The sequence below is a fragment of the Vulpes lagopus genome, chromosome X (genome assembly GCF_018345385.1).
Source record: "Vulpes lagopus strain Blue_001 chromosome X, ASM1834538v1, whole genome shotgun sequence".
NCBI lineage: Eukaryota > Metazoa > Chordata > Mammalia > Carnivora > Canidae > Vulpes > Vulpes lagopus.
The window spans coordinates 93,424,204-93,438,561 of NC_054848.1; positions in this window are offsets into that span (position 1 = coordinate 93,424,204).

Genomic DNA, 14,358 nt, shown 5'->3' on the forward strand with positions numbered 1-14,358 from the left:
TAGATCTTGGATACTATTGGGCCCATTTTTTAATTGGATTGTTTCTTGTCCCATTTTCAGAGTTCCTGTATATTTTGAATAATGATCCCTTTCAGAAGTGACTTTTGAAAATGATATCCTTGTCCGTGGCTTGTCTTCTCATTCTCTTTACATTGTCTTTTTTTTTTTTTTTTTTTAAGATAGAGGTAGAACACTGGGCGGGGCTAAAATTGAGAGGTAGAAGCAGACTCCCTGCTGAGCAGGGAGCCTGTTGTGGGGCTCAATCCCAGGACCCTTGGGATCATGACTTCAGCCAAAGTTAGATGCTTAACCAATTTAGCCACCCAGGTGCCCTTTGATAGTATCGTTTATAGAACACAAGTTTTTTTTTTTTTTAGATGTAAAGTGTCAATTATTTCTTTCATGGATTATCCCTTTGCTATTGTATCTAAAAAGTCATCACTATCCCCAAGGTCATCTGGGTTTTCTGCTATGTTTTATTCTTTGTATTTCATATTCTATGATACACTTCAATTTGATTTTTGTAATGAGTTTGTTTTTGTTTTCAGAGATTTTTTTTTTTTTTTTTGGCCTATGGATGTGTGAACTTTCCTGAGCCATTTGTTGAAAAGATTATATTTGTTTCACTGTTTTACCAGAGGACTTCTGTCAAAGATCAGTTGAATATATTTATGTGGTTTTCTTTCTGGGCTTTCTTAGCTTCATTGTTCTTTGTTTATTCTTTTTTGTTAAGATTTTATTTTTAAGTGATTTTTTCACCTAATGTACAGCTTAAATTCACAACCCTGAGATCAAGAGTAATATAGTCCACCAACTGAACCAACCAGATGCCCCAATTTGTTTTTGTTCAAACAATACCATATTGTCTTGATTATTATTGTTTTCTCCTAACTATTGAGGTTGAGTGACATCAGTTTTCTATCATTTTTCTTCTTTAGTATTTTGTTAGATGTTTTGCCTGTCCATATTAACTTAGCTATCACTTTGTTGATATCCACAAAATAATTTGATGGGATTTTGATTCAAATTTTGGTAAATCTGTAGATTAATTTGGGAAGAATATCTTGTCAATGTGTTTTTCTCTCCACGAATATGGAATTTCCTTCTAGTTTTTCTATGTTTTTTTATAAGATCTTTGCATCTTTCCTCACAGTTCTTGTACATATTTTATTACATTTATGCCTATGTATTTCATTTTACATCTTGTAAGGTAAGTGTATTGCATTTTTTAAATTGAAATTACAATTGTTCACTGTTGGTAAGTAAGAAAGCTATTGACTCTGATTAAACAAAAGTTCCCCAAAATTCTGATTATTCCCTCTTCCTCCCACCCCAGTCCATAGTCATAGTTCTTTTGGAGAAGGCCGGTAGAATGATTAACAGTATAAATTTTTGGTATTGTACCAAGTTCCTTCCTTAAGAGACACGCAGTCATTTGCATTCTTTGTATTCTGGATTCAAAATCTGGCTCATGTAAGAATTGATTGAGGAACATTTAGACTTTCTGTTTTTTATTATTGTACTTAGTCTTTTCTTCAACTGACATAACACTTTTATGATTATACAGTTTAAGTTAGAATTTAATAATTTTCTTATCTATTTCGCTTCTAGGAATATGATCAAGTAGCTAATGCCATAAGTCTCCAACAGGCAGACTGTTCTGACTGTTGATTTTTGCTCTGCTGTCCATTTCTGCAACCATAACCATTTTGCTATTGGCAGTTGATTACTGCCAGTTGGTCAGTGCCAACCTGTGATCCTTTTACTCCCATTGCTTAGAGGTTTCCCATTTCCTTTCCAGGTTCTGGCCTGCCCAGATAACCGGTTACAGAGTTCATTAAGGTTGCCCGGACCACCTTCACAAATTTATTTTTCACAGAATTAGTGAAAAACACATTGTCCACATTTTCCTAGTGTGAGTGTACAAATCTTAAATAAAAAAAGTAGTCTAACATTCCAACCTCCCTAAGGCTTTTTGAATCCTTTTCTCTACATTAAAAGAAAGAAAGTCCAGCATTTCCACTTAGGTCCTTATGGGCCACTTTTTAAAGTCACTATTTCCAACTAACCAACCAAAGAAACTGTTAGTATCCTTTATAATGCCTGAGCTACAGTATCAAATGAAGAGTCTGCTTAGGTGACTCATATCAATAAGTTCCTCCTGGTCCAAATTTATATTTCTTCCAATATTATTCCACTTTTTCTATACACATTTTTACTTGTGTTTCTTGTATTGCTGTCTGTATTAATTTGAAACCTCAAACTATTATTTTGGAATGTAGTGTATCTCATTGCAGGTCACACTTTGCTTGTTTGCTTTTTTAAGACTTTATTTATTTATTTTAGAGAGATAGAGACAGAGATAGTGACAGAGATTATGAGCAGGGACAAGAGAGAGAAGCAGGCTCTCCGCTGAGCAAGGAGCCCTATGCTGGGCTCAATCCCAGAATTCTGGGATCACGACCTAAAGGCAGACCCTTTACCAACTGAGCCACCTAGGTGCCCCACAGGTAACATTTTGAATCTCACATTTAGGGGCCTTCTGGGACATATATTTAGTTATTAGTCTAAAGGCAAACAGAGATGGTGTGGTTGGGTCCTGAGGAGAATTCGTATTATCTTGCAATCCAGCCGCCTAAAGGCTGGCCAATATTATTTCTTCACATGATGAAGGTTTAATCACTGTTTCCAATGGGGACAGAGAAGGAGGCCTCTTCCATTAGTAAAAATGGTTCATCAGAATTTATGATCATAATGACCCCAGCTTCATTAAACTCTTTCCACATTTTCCTATCCCATTTTATCGTATCCTGTTCTTTCCAAATCAGTTTACTCACTTTAACAATAGATAACCTCTGAGTCTGGCAGTTCAAATTGTTTTATAATTCATCCAGTCAGGATGCAATTCTGTATTTGAGTTTTAGTATTCTCAACCCTGTGGCTATACAAAATAAATGTGACCTTCATGCCGCACATAGAAGCTTTTCGGCATTTATGTGGCACTTGGGCCGGAAATTCAAATCCCTAAGCTCATCCTTTTCTTTTATCTAGTGATATTAGAGAGTAACCAGCCAACTAACTAACCTCAATATATTTGTTCATTTTCTAAAAATGTTTGAATGTATCATCTATACAGCCACCCAGTTCTTTTATATAAAGTAGTTGATTTGGAGTATCTAATCCTGCATATACATATTGCCAAATCATGCTCTGGAGTATTCTTGTTTTCTTTACTACTGAAAGTAGAGTCCTTAGAGCTTTTAAATCTAATCATATTAGTGAGCGATCTCTAGAGACCCCAGATCAATTTAATATTTAGAAAACAAATCCTTTAAATTCTGTTCCTCTAGAACCACTCCTGGTACTAAAATCCATAATAGTGAAGTTTTTCCAGATTAATTGGTCCAATCACTAGAAGACATCTATATATTTATTTATATATGTCTATTTTCATGCAGTTTTATATATTTTTACATTTATATATTTATATTTAGTATGTATTGCTGGAGACCCAGAAAAGCCAGTGGTGTACTTCCAATATACATTTGAAGGCCTGAGGACAACAAAAACCAAATGTATATGTCCCAGTCTAATGTCAAAAGACCAATGACCCAGTGCATTTAGTTAGAACGATGAAATTCTCCATCCTTCTGCCTTTTTGTGCTATTCAAGCCCTCAATTCACGGAAATATTCCTACTCATTTTGTGAGGGCTGTTTTATTTGATTTTTGGGTGTTGAGTTCAATAGATTCTCTATTTGGGTACTAACCCTTTATCTAATATATCATTTGCAGCTGTCTTCTCCCATTCAGTATATTGCCATTTAGGGGTTTTTGTGGTTTTTTTTTTTTCTAATTTTTTTTTCTTTCTAGAGAGAGAGTGTACCCACAAATGGGGGTGGGCAGAAGGGGTAAGGGGAGTGAGAGAATCTTAAACAGCCCCACATGGTGTTGCCCTTTAGTTTTATTAATTGTTTTCTTTGCTGTGCAGAAGCTTTTTATTTTGATGTAGTCATAATAATTCATCTTTCCTTTTATTTCCCATGCAACAGGAGATGTATCTAGAAAAATGTTGCTATTGCTGATTTCAAAGAAATTAGTGCCTATGTTTTCTTCTAAGATTTTTATCATTTCAGGTCTCACATTTAGGTCATAAATCCATTTTGAGTTTATTTTTGGGCATGGTGAAAGAAAGTGGTCCAGTTTCATTCTTTTGCTTGTTGATGTCCAATTTTCCCAACGCTATTTTTGAAGATATTTACTTTTTCCCATTGTATATCCTTTCCTCCTTTGTTGAAGATTAATTGACAATATAATTGTGAGTAAATTTCTGGGGTTTTTTATTCTGTTCCAGTACGATGCCTTTTAAATTCTTGATGTTGTCCATTGAAATCATGAAAATTTTAATTCTCATTTATTTTTTGATCTTGTCTTTTTTATGTTACAGGTAAGATTTACTTCTGCATTTTCATCTTAAAGTCTTATATTCATAGAGAGACTTCTTAGAGCTCTTACATTTAGGTCCACAGACATTTTTCAGTTATTTTTTTTTTTTTTAAAATGTGAGGAAGTCATTTAATTTCCTCCATTTGCATGTGGATATCAACTAGTACCAGGACCTTTTTTTTTTTTTTTTTCTCAAGAAGGGTTTATTGCAGGTCGGGTACACTTCTAAGGGGCAAAAGTCTAACAACGGGAATGAACTACAGGGCCCACCAGTTTAGAAGATGAGCCAGTAAAACAAATCTACTGATTATATACAATTATTAAAAAGGGCAGGGTGGTGGGGCAAAAAAAAAGGAAAAACTGCCAGCAGCCTTTGAGAAGGTTAGTAACAGAGATTGTTTGCGGAGCACCGTCCCGCCCCATCCTGACTGTGCCTCGGCCCGGGTTGCCTCCGTGGTGTACGGCCAGCTCCAGATGACAGGAGGTGACGGGGGGGGGGACCCTGCGGGCTGTCAGATGCCCAGTTCGCCGGCTGATGCACGCGCCAAGCCTTTCATGAAAAAGCCCAAAGGCCAGCTTCCTCCGCATTGCCTAATACACACGTGGGAAGGGTGGGGGACAGCAGAGACCATCTAGGAACAAAGCGACAGTCCCCTAGGGTCTGTATACAAATAAATATCCAGTGTCGTCTTAGGTAAGCCCGGCGCCACGCTGTCGGGTGGAGCTCCTCGGGCTGGAGCTTGTGCCAGAACCATTGTTTTTAATTTTTTTAATAAGTTAATTTTTTATTGATGTTCAATTTAGCAACATACAGAATAACACCCAGTGCTCATTCCGTCAAGTGTCCCCCTCAGTGCCCGTCATCCACTCCCCCCCACCCCCCGCCCTCCTCCCCTTCCACCACCCCTAGTTCATTTCCCAGAGTTAGGAGTCTTTATGTTCTGTCTCCCTTCCTGATATTTCCCACACATTTCTTCTCCCTTCCCTTATATTCCCTTTCACTATTATTCATATTCCCCAAATGAATGAGAACATACACTGTTTGTCCTTCCCCATTGACTTACTTCACTCAGCATAATACCCTCCAGTTCCATCCACGTTGAAGCAAATGGTGGGTATTTGTCGTTTCTAATGGCTGAGGAATATTCCATTGTATACATAGACCACATCTTCTTTATCCATTCATCTTTCGATGGACACCGAGGCTCCTTCCACAGTTTGGCTATTGTGAAAATTGCTGCTAGAAACATCGGGGTGCAGGTGTCTCCCGGCGTTTCATTGCATCTCTATCTTTGGGGTAAATCCCCAACAGTGCAATTGCAGGGTCGTAGGGCAGGTCTATTTTTAGCTCTTTGAGGAACCTCCACACAGTTTTCCAGAGTGGCTGCACCAGTTCACATTCCCACCAACAGTATAAGAGGGTTCCCTTTTCTCCGCATCCTCTCCAACATTTGTGGTTTCCTGCCTTGTTAATTTTCCCTATTCTCACTGGTGTGAGGTGGTATCTCATTGTGGTTTTGATTTGTATTTCCCTGATGGCCAGTGATGCGGAGCATTTTCTCATGTGCTTGTTGGCCATGTCTATGTCTTCCTCTGTGAGATTTCTGTTCATGTCTTTTGCCCATTTCATGATTGGATTGTTTGTTTCTTTAGTGTTGAGTTTAATAAGTTCTTTATAGATTTTGGAAACTAGCCCTTTATCTGATATGTCATTTGCAAATATCTTCTCCCATTCTGTAGGTTGTCTTTTAGTTTTGTTGACTGTATCCTTTGCTGTGCAAAAGCTTCTTATCTTGATGAAGTCCCAATAGTTCATTTTTGCTTTTGTTTCTTTTGCCTTCGTGGATGTATCTTGCAAGAAGTTACTGTGGCCAAGTTCAAAAAGGGTGTTGCCTGTGTTCTCCTCTAGGATTTTGATGGAATCTTGTCTCACATTTAGATCTGTCATCCACCTTGAGTTTATCTTTGTGTATGGTGCAAGAGAGTGGTCTAGTTTCATTCTTCTGCATGTGGATGTCCAATTTTCCCAGCACCATTTATTGAAGAGACTGTCTTTCTTCCAATGGATAGTCTTTCCTCCTTTATCGAATATTAGTTGACCATTAAGTTGAGGGTCCATCAGGGTTCTCTCTTCTGTTCCATTGATCTATGTGTCTGTTTTTGTGCCAGTACCATACTGTCTTGATGACCACAGCTTTGTAGTACAAGCTGAAATCTGGCATTGTGATGCTCCCAGCTATGGTTTTCTTTTTTAAAATTCCCCTGGCTATTCGGGGTCTTTTCTGATTCCACACAAATCTTAAAATAATTTGTTCTAACTCTCTGAAGAAAGTCCATGGTATTTTGATAGGGATTGCATTAAACGTGTAAATTGCCCTGGGTAACATTGACATTCTCACAATATTAATTCTGCCAATCCATGAGCATGGAATATTTTTCCATCTCTTTGTGTCTTCCTCAATTTCTTTCAGAAGTGTTCTGTAGTTTTTAGGGTATAGATCCTTTACCTCTTTGGTTACGTTTATTCCTAGGTATCTTATGCTTTTGGGTGCAATTGTAAATGGGATTGATTCCTTAATTTCTCTTTCTTCAGTCTCATGTTAGTGTATAGAAATGCCATTGATTTCTGGGCATTGATTTTGTATCCTGCCACGCTACCAAATTGCTGTATGAGTTCTAGCAATCTTGGGGTGGAGGCTTTTGGGTTTTCTATGTAGAGTATCATGTCATGGGCGAAGAGGGAGAGTTTGACTTCTTCTTTGCCAATTTGAATGCCTTTAATGTCTTTTTGTTGTCTGATTGCTGAGGCGAGGACTTCCAGAACTATGTTGAATAGCAGTGGTGAGAGTGGACATCCCTGTCTTGTTCCTGATCTTAGGGGAAAGGCTCCCAGTGCTTCCCCATTGAGAATGATATTTGCTGTGGGCTTTTCGTAGATGGCTTTTAAGATGTCAAGGAAAGTTCCCTCTATCCCTACACTCTGAAGAGTTTTGATCAGGAATGGATGCTGTATTTTGTCAAATGCTTTCTCTGCATCTAATGAGAGGATCATATGGTTCTTGGTTTTTCTCTTGCTGATATGATGAATCACATTGATTGTTTTACGAGTGTTGAACCAGCCTTGTGTCCTGGGGATAAATCCTACTTGGTCATGAAAAATAATTTTCTTAATGTGTTGTTGGATCCTATTGGCTAGTGTCTTGTTGAGAATTTTGCATCCATGTTCATCAGGGATATTGGTCTGTAATTCTCCTTTTTGGTGGGGTCTTTGTCTGGTTTTGGAATTAAGGTGATGCTGGCCTCATAGAACGAATTTGGAAGTACTCCATCTCTTTCTATCTTTCCAAACAGCTTTAGTAGAATAGGTATGATTTCTTCTTTAAACGTTTGATAGAATTCCCCTGGGAAGCCATCTGGTCCTGGATTCTTGTGTCTTGGGAGGTTTTTGATGACTGCTTCAATTTCCTCTCTGGTTATTGGCCTGTTCAGGTTTTCTATTTCTTCCTGCTCCAGTTTTGGTAGTTTGTGGCTTTCCAGGAATGCGTCCATTTCTTCTAGATTGCCTAATTTATTGGCATATAGCTGTTCATAATATGTTTTTAAAATTGTTTGTATTTCCTTGGTGTTGGTAGTGATCTCTCCTTTCTCATTCATGATTTTATTAATTTGAGTCTTCTCTCTCTTCTTTTTAATAAGGTTGGCTAATGGTTTATCTATCTTATTAATTCTTTCAAAGAACCAACTCCTGGTTCTGTTGATCTGTTCCACAGTTCTTTTGGTCTCGATTTCATTTAGTTCTGCTCGAATTTAATTAACTGTCTTCTTCTGCTGGGGGTGGGGTCTATTTGTTGCTTTTTCTCTAGTTCCTTTATGTGTAAGGTGAGCTTTTGTATTTGAGTTCTTTCCAGTTTTTGAATGGATGCTTGTATTGCGATGTATTTCCACCTGAGGACTGCTTTTGCTGCATCCCAAAGATTTTGAACGGTTGTATCTTCATTCTCATTAGTTTCTATGAATCTTTTTAATTCTTCCTTAATTTCCTGGTTGACCTTTTCATCTTTTAGCAGGATGGTACTTAACCTCCACATGTTTGAGGTCCTTCCAAACTTCTTGGTGTGATTAAGTTCTAATTTCAAGGCATTATGGTCTGAGAATATATAGGGGACTATCCCTATCTTTTGGTATCGGTTCAGCCCCAATTTGTGACCCAGTATGTGGTCTATTCTGGAGAAAGTTCCATGTGCACTTGAGAAGAATGTGTATTCAGTTGAGTTTGGATGTAAAGTTCTGTAGATATCTGTGAAATCCATCTGGTCCAGTGTATCATTTAAAGCTCTCATTTCTTTGGAGATGTTGTGCTTAGAAGACCTATCGAGGGTAGAAAGAGCTAGATTGAAGTCACCAAGTATAAGTGTATTATTATCAAAGTATTTCTTCAGTTTGGTTATTAATTGGTTTTAAATATTTGGCAGCTCCCACATTCGGGTCATATATATTGAGGATTGTTAATCCTCTTGTTGGATAGATCCTTTGAGTATGAGATAGTGTCCCTATTCATCTCTCACTATAGTCTTCGGAGTAAATTTTAATTTATCTGATATGAGGATGGCTACCCCTGCTTTCTTTTGAGGACCATTCGAATGGTAAATAGTTCTCCAACCTTTTATTTTCAGGTTGTAGGTGTCCTTCTGTCTAAAATGAGTCTCTTGTAGACAGCAAATCGATGGGTCCTGCTTTTTTATCCAGTCTGAATCCCTGTGCCTTTTGATGGGGTCATTAAGCCCGTTCACGTTCAGAGTTACTATCGAAAGATATGAGTTTAGTGTCATCATGATATGTATTCAGTCCTTGTTTTTGTGGATTGTTCCACTGAACTTCTTCTTAAAGGGGAATTTTAAGAGTCCCCCTTAAAATTTCTTGCAGAGCTGGTTTGGAGGTCACATATTCTTTCAGTTCATGCCTGTCTTGGAAGCTCTTTATCTCTCCTTCCATTTTGAATGAGAGCCTTGCTGAATAAAGTATTCTTGGTTGCATGTTCTTCTCATTTAGGACCCTGAATATATCCTGCCAGCCCTTTCTGGCCTGCCAGGTCTCTGTGGAGAGGTCTGCTGTTACCCTAATATTCCTCCCCATAAAAGTCAGGGACATTTTTTCTCTTGCTGCTTTAAGGATCTTCTCCTTATCTTCGGAATTTGCAAGCTTCACTATTAAATGTCGAGGTGTTGAACGGTTTTTGTTGATTTTAGGGGGGGATCTCTGTATTTCCTGGATCTGAATGCTTGTTTCCCTTCCCAGATTAGGAAAGTTTTCAGCTAGGATTTGTTCAAATACATATTCTGGCTCTCTGTCCCTTTCGGTGCCCTCGGGAACCCCAATTAAACGTAGGTTTTTCTTCCTCAGGCTGTCATTTATTTCCGTTAATCTATCCTCATGGACTTTTAATTGCCTGTCTCTTTTTTCCTCAGTTTCCCTCTTTGCCATCAACTTGTCTTCCATGTCAGTCACTCGTTCTTCCACCCCATTAAGCCTCGTCGTTAGGACTTCTAGCTTGGATTGCATCTCATTTAATTGATTTTTAATTTCTTCCTGATTGGATCTAAATTCTGCAGTCATGAAGTCTCTTGAGTCCTTTATGGTTTTTTCTAGAGCCACCAGTAGGTGTATAATAGTGCTTCTGAATTGGCTTTCTGACATTGAATTGTAATCCAGATTTTGTAACTCTGTGGGAGAGAGGACTGTTTCTGATTCTTTCTTTTGAGGTGAGGTTTTCCTTCCAGTCATTTTGCTCCGTGCAGAGTGGCCAAAAACAAGTTGTATTGGGAAAGGAGAAAAAGAGAGAGAGCGTAGGAAAGAAAAGAGAAAAAGAAAAAAGAAAGAAAAAAGGGGGAAAAAGAAGAAAAAGAGAAAGAAAAAGAAAGGAGAATAAAAGGGGGGTGGGGTGGGGGACGCAATCAGAAATCAAAAAGAAAGAAAAAAACACAAAACAAAACAAACAAACAAACAAACAAAAAAACATGGGGGAGTATCTTCCGATTCTGTATACTTTAAGTCCCTTGACTTCCCCTGGAACTGGTCCGTCTCGCTGGTCTTCTGGGGGAGGGGCCTGCTGTGCTGATTCTCAGGTGTTAGCACTTGGGGGAGCTGCTCTGCCTCTGCCTGGTGCAGGGCTCAGTGGGGGTTGTTTACCCCGTGAGGCCCCGGGAGGAAGCCACAGTGGCGGAGGCCAGCTCTGGAGCCCTGGATTCAGCTCCCGCAGTAACTCCGGGGTTCTCCGTCTGCAGGGCCTGGGGGCTCCGGGGCGGGGCCGCTGATCTGCTCAGCTCCAGGCAGGAGCGTCCTTGCTGTCCTGGGCCCTCCCGGCCTCTGCCTGTCCCGGGAGAGGCCGGATCCTGGGCTGTGTCCTGGCGCCCTGTGCTTTGGCGCCTGCGCTGTTGGATTCGCGCTCCCGGCCGAGCCCCTCCGAGCTGCTCCCGGAGCCGCGCCGCCCTCTCCGCGCGGAGCCTCTTCCTCTGCCCCAGCCGCCGCCGCCCAGCTGCTCCCGGAGCTGCGCAGCCCCGTCCGCGGAGCCTCCGCCCGAGCCTCTCCGAGCCTCTCCGAGCTGCTCCGGGTCCTGCCGTGCGCGCTGCAGCCCTTAGGGAGCTCGGCGCATCTCCCCGGGGCGCAGGTGTCTGTTAGTGTCCCTGGGAGCCTGAGGGCATCCCCGCCCCTCCTGGGTCCTGCTCTAACTCCCTGCGGGCCCCTTCCCCCCCCCCCCCCCCCCGGGAAGGTTGGTGCAGCTCCTGCTCCTCCGGGACGGGGCTCTCCTGTCCTGGGGACACTCGCCCCGGCCTCAGCCCGGCTCCTCGCGGGGCCCCTCCCCCTTGGAGACCTGTTGTTTCTTTATTTCTTTTTCCCCGTCTTCCTACCTTGATCGAAGCGCGAACTCTTCTCACTGTAGCGTTCCAGCTGGTCTCTCTTTAAATCTCAGGCCGAGGGATCCCTGGGGTGCGCAGCGGTTTGGCGCCTGCCTTTGGCCCAGGGCGCGATCCTGGAGGCCCCGGGTTCGAATCCCACATCGGGCTCCCGGTGCATGGAGCCTGCTCTCTCTCTGCCTCTCTCTCTCTCTCTTTGACTATTATAAATAAAAAAAAAAATAAATCTCAGGCCGAATTCGTAGATTTTCAGGATGATTTGAAGGTTATCTAGGTAATTTGGTGGGGACAGGTGATTTGGGGACCCTACTCTTCCGCCATCTTGCCCCTCCTCCTGAATAATTTTCTTAATGTGTTGTTGGATCCTATTGCTAGTATCTTGTTGAGAATTTTTGCATCCATGTTCATCAGGATATTGGTCTGTAATTCTCCTTATTGTTGGGGGTCTTGTCTTGTTTTGGAATTAAGGTGATGCTGGCCTCATAGAACGAATTTGGAAGTACTCCATCTCTTTCTATCTTTCCAAACAGCTTTAGTAGAATATGTATGGTTTCTTCTTTAAACGTTTGATAGAATTCCCCTGGGAACCATGTGGCCCTGGACTCCATTGTCTTGGAGGTTTTTAATGACTGCCAGAAGCATTGTTAATTAAAAACTATTCTTTCCCCGTTGAGTGTGTCCTGACACTTTAATCAAAAATTAGTTGACTCTAAGCAAGTGGGTTTGCTTCTGGACTCCATATTCCATTCCTTAATGTGTGTGATTTTAAGCCATTCTCTCTCTTCCTTTTTAAAAGATATTTGTATTTGAGTTCTTTCCAGTTTTTGAATGGATGCTTGTATTGCGATGTATTTCCACCTGAGGACTGCTTTTGCTGCATCCCAAAGATTTTGAACGGTTGTATCTTCATTCTCATTAGTTTCTATGAATCTTTTTAATTCTTCCTTAATTTCCTGGTTGACCTTTTCATCTTTTAGCAGGATGGTACTTAACCTCCACATGTTTGAGGTCCTTCCAAACTTCTTGGTGTGATTAAGTTCTAATTTCAAGGCATTATGGTCTGAGAATATATAGGGGACTATCCCTATCTTTTGGTATCGGTTCAGCCCCAATTTGTGACCCAGTATGTGGTCTATTCTGGAGAAAGTTCCATGTGCACTTGAGAAGAATGTGTATTCAGTTGAGTTTGGATGTAAAGTTCTGTAGATATCTGTGAAATCCATCTGGTCCAGTGTATCATTTAAAGCTCTCGTTTCTTTGGAGATGTTGTGCTTAGAAGACCTATCGAGGGTAGAAAGAGCTAGATTGAAGTCACCAAGTATAAGTGTATTATTATCAAAGTATTTCTTCAGTTTGGTTATTAATTGGTTTTAAATATTTGGCAGCTCCCACATTCGGGTCATATATATTGAGGATTGTTAATCCTCTTGTTGGATAGATCCTTTGAGTATGAGATAGTGTCCCTATTCATCTCTCACTATAGTCTTCGGAGTAAATTTTAATTTATCTGATATGAGGATGGCTACCCCTGCTTTCTTTTGAGGACCATTCGAATGGTAAATAGTTCTCCAACCTTTTATTTTCAGGTTGTAGGTGTCCTTCTGTCTAAAATGAGTCTCTTGTAGACAGCAAATCGATGGGTCCTGCTTTTTTATCCAGTCTGAATCCCTGTGCCTTTTGATGGGGTCATTAAGCCCGTTCACGTTCAGAGTTACTATCGAAAGATATGAGTTTAGTGTCATCATGATATGTATTCAGTCCTTGTTTTTGTGGATTGTTCCACTGAACTTCTTCTTAAAGGGGAATTTTAAGAGTCCCCCTTAAAATTTCTTGCAGAGCTGGTTTGGAGGTCACATATTCTTTCAGTTCATGCCTGTCTTGGAAGCTCTTTATCTCTCCTTCCATTTTGAATGAGAGCCTTGCTGAATAAAGTATTCTTGGTTGCATGTTCTTCTCATTTAGGACCCTGAATATATCCTGCCAGCCCTTTCTGGCCTGCCAGGTCTCTGTGGAGAGGTCTGCTGTTACCCTAATATTCCTCCCCATAAAAGTCAGGGACATTTTTTCTCTTGCTGCTTTAAGGATCTTCTCCTTATCTTCGGAATTTGCAAGCTTCACTATTAAATGTCGAGGTGTTGAACGGTTTTTGTTGATTTTAGGGGGGGATCTCTGTATTTCCTGGATCTGAATGCTTGTTTCCCTTCCCAGATTAGCAAAGTTTTCAGCTAGGATTTGTTCAAATACATATTCTGGCTCTCTGTCCCTTTCGGTGCCCTCGGGAACCCCAATTAAACGTAGGTTTTTCTTCCTCAGGCTGTCATTTATTTCCGTTAATCTATCCTCATGGACTTTTAATTGCCTGTCTCTTTTTTCCTCAGTTTCCCTCTTTGCCATCAACTTGTCTTCCATGTCAGTCACTCGTTCTTCCACCCCATTAAGCCTCGTCGTTAGGACTTCTAGCTTGGATTGCATCTCATTTAATTGATTTTTAATTTCTTCCTGATTGGATCTAAATTCTGCAGTCATGAAGTCTCTTGAGTCCTTTATGGTTTTTTCTAGAGCCACCAGTAGGTGTATAATAGTGCTTCTGAATTGGCTTTCTGACATTGAATTGTAATCCAGATTTTGTAACTCTGTGGGAGAGAGGACTGTTTCTGATTCTTTCTTTTGAGGTGAGGTTTTCCTTCCAGTCATTTTGCTCCGTGCAGAGTGGCCAAAAACAAGTTGTATTGGGAAAAGGAGAAAAAGAGAGAGAGCGTAGGAAAGAAAAGAGAAAAAGAAAAAAGAAAGAAAAAAGGGGGAAAAAGAAGAAAAAGAGAAAGAAAAAGAAAGGAGAATAAAAGGGGGGTGGGGTGGGGGACGCAATCAGAAATCAAAAAGAAAGAAAAAAACACAAAACAAAACAAACAAACAAACAAACAAACAAACACGGGGGAGTATCTTCCGATTCTGTATACTTTAAGTCCCTTGACTTCCCTGGAACTGGTCCGTCTCGCTGGTCT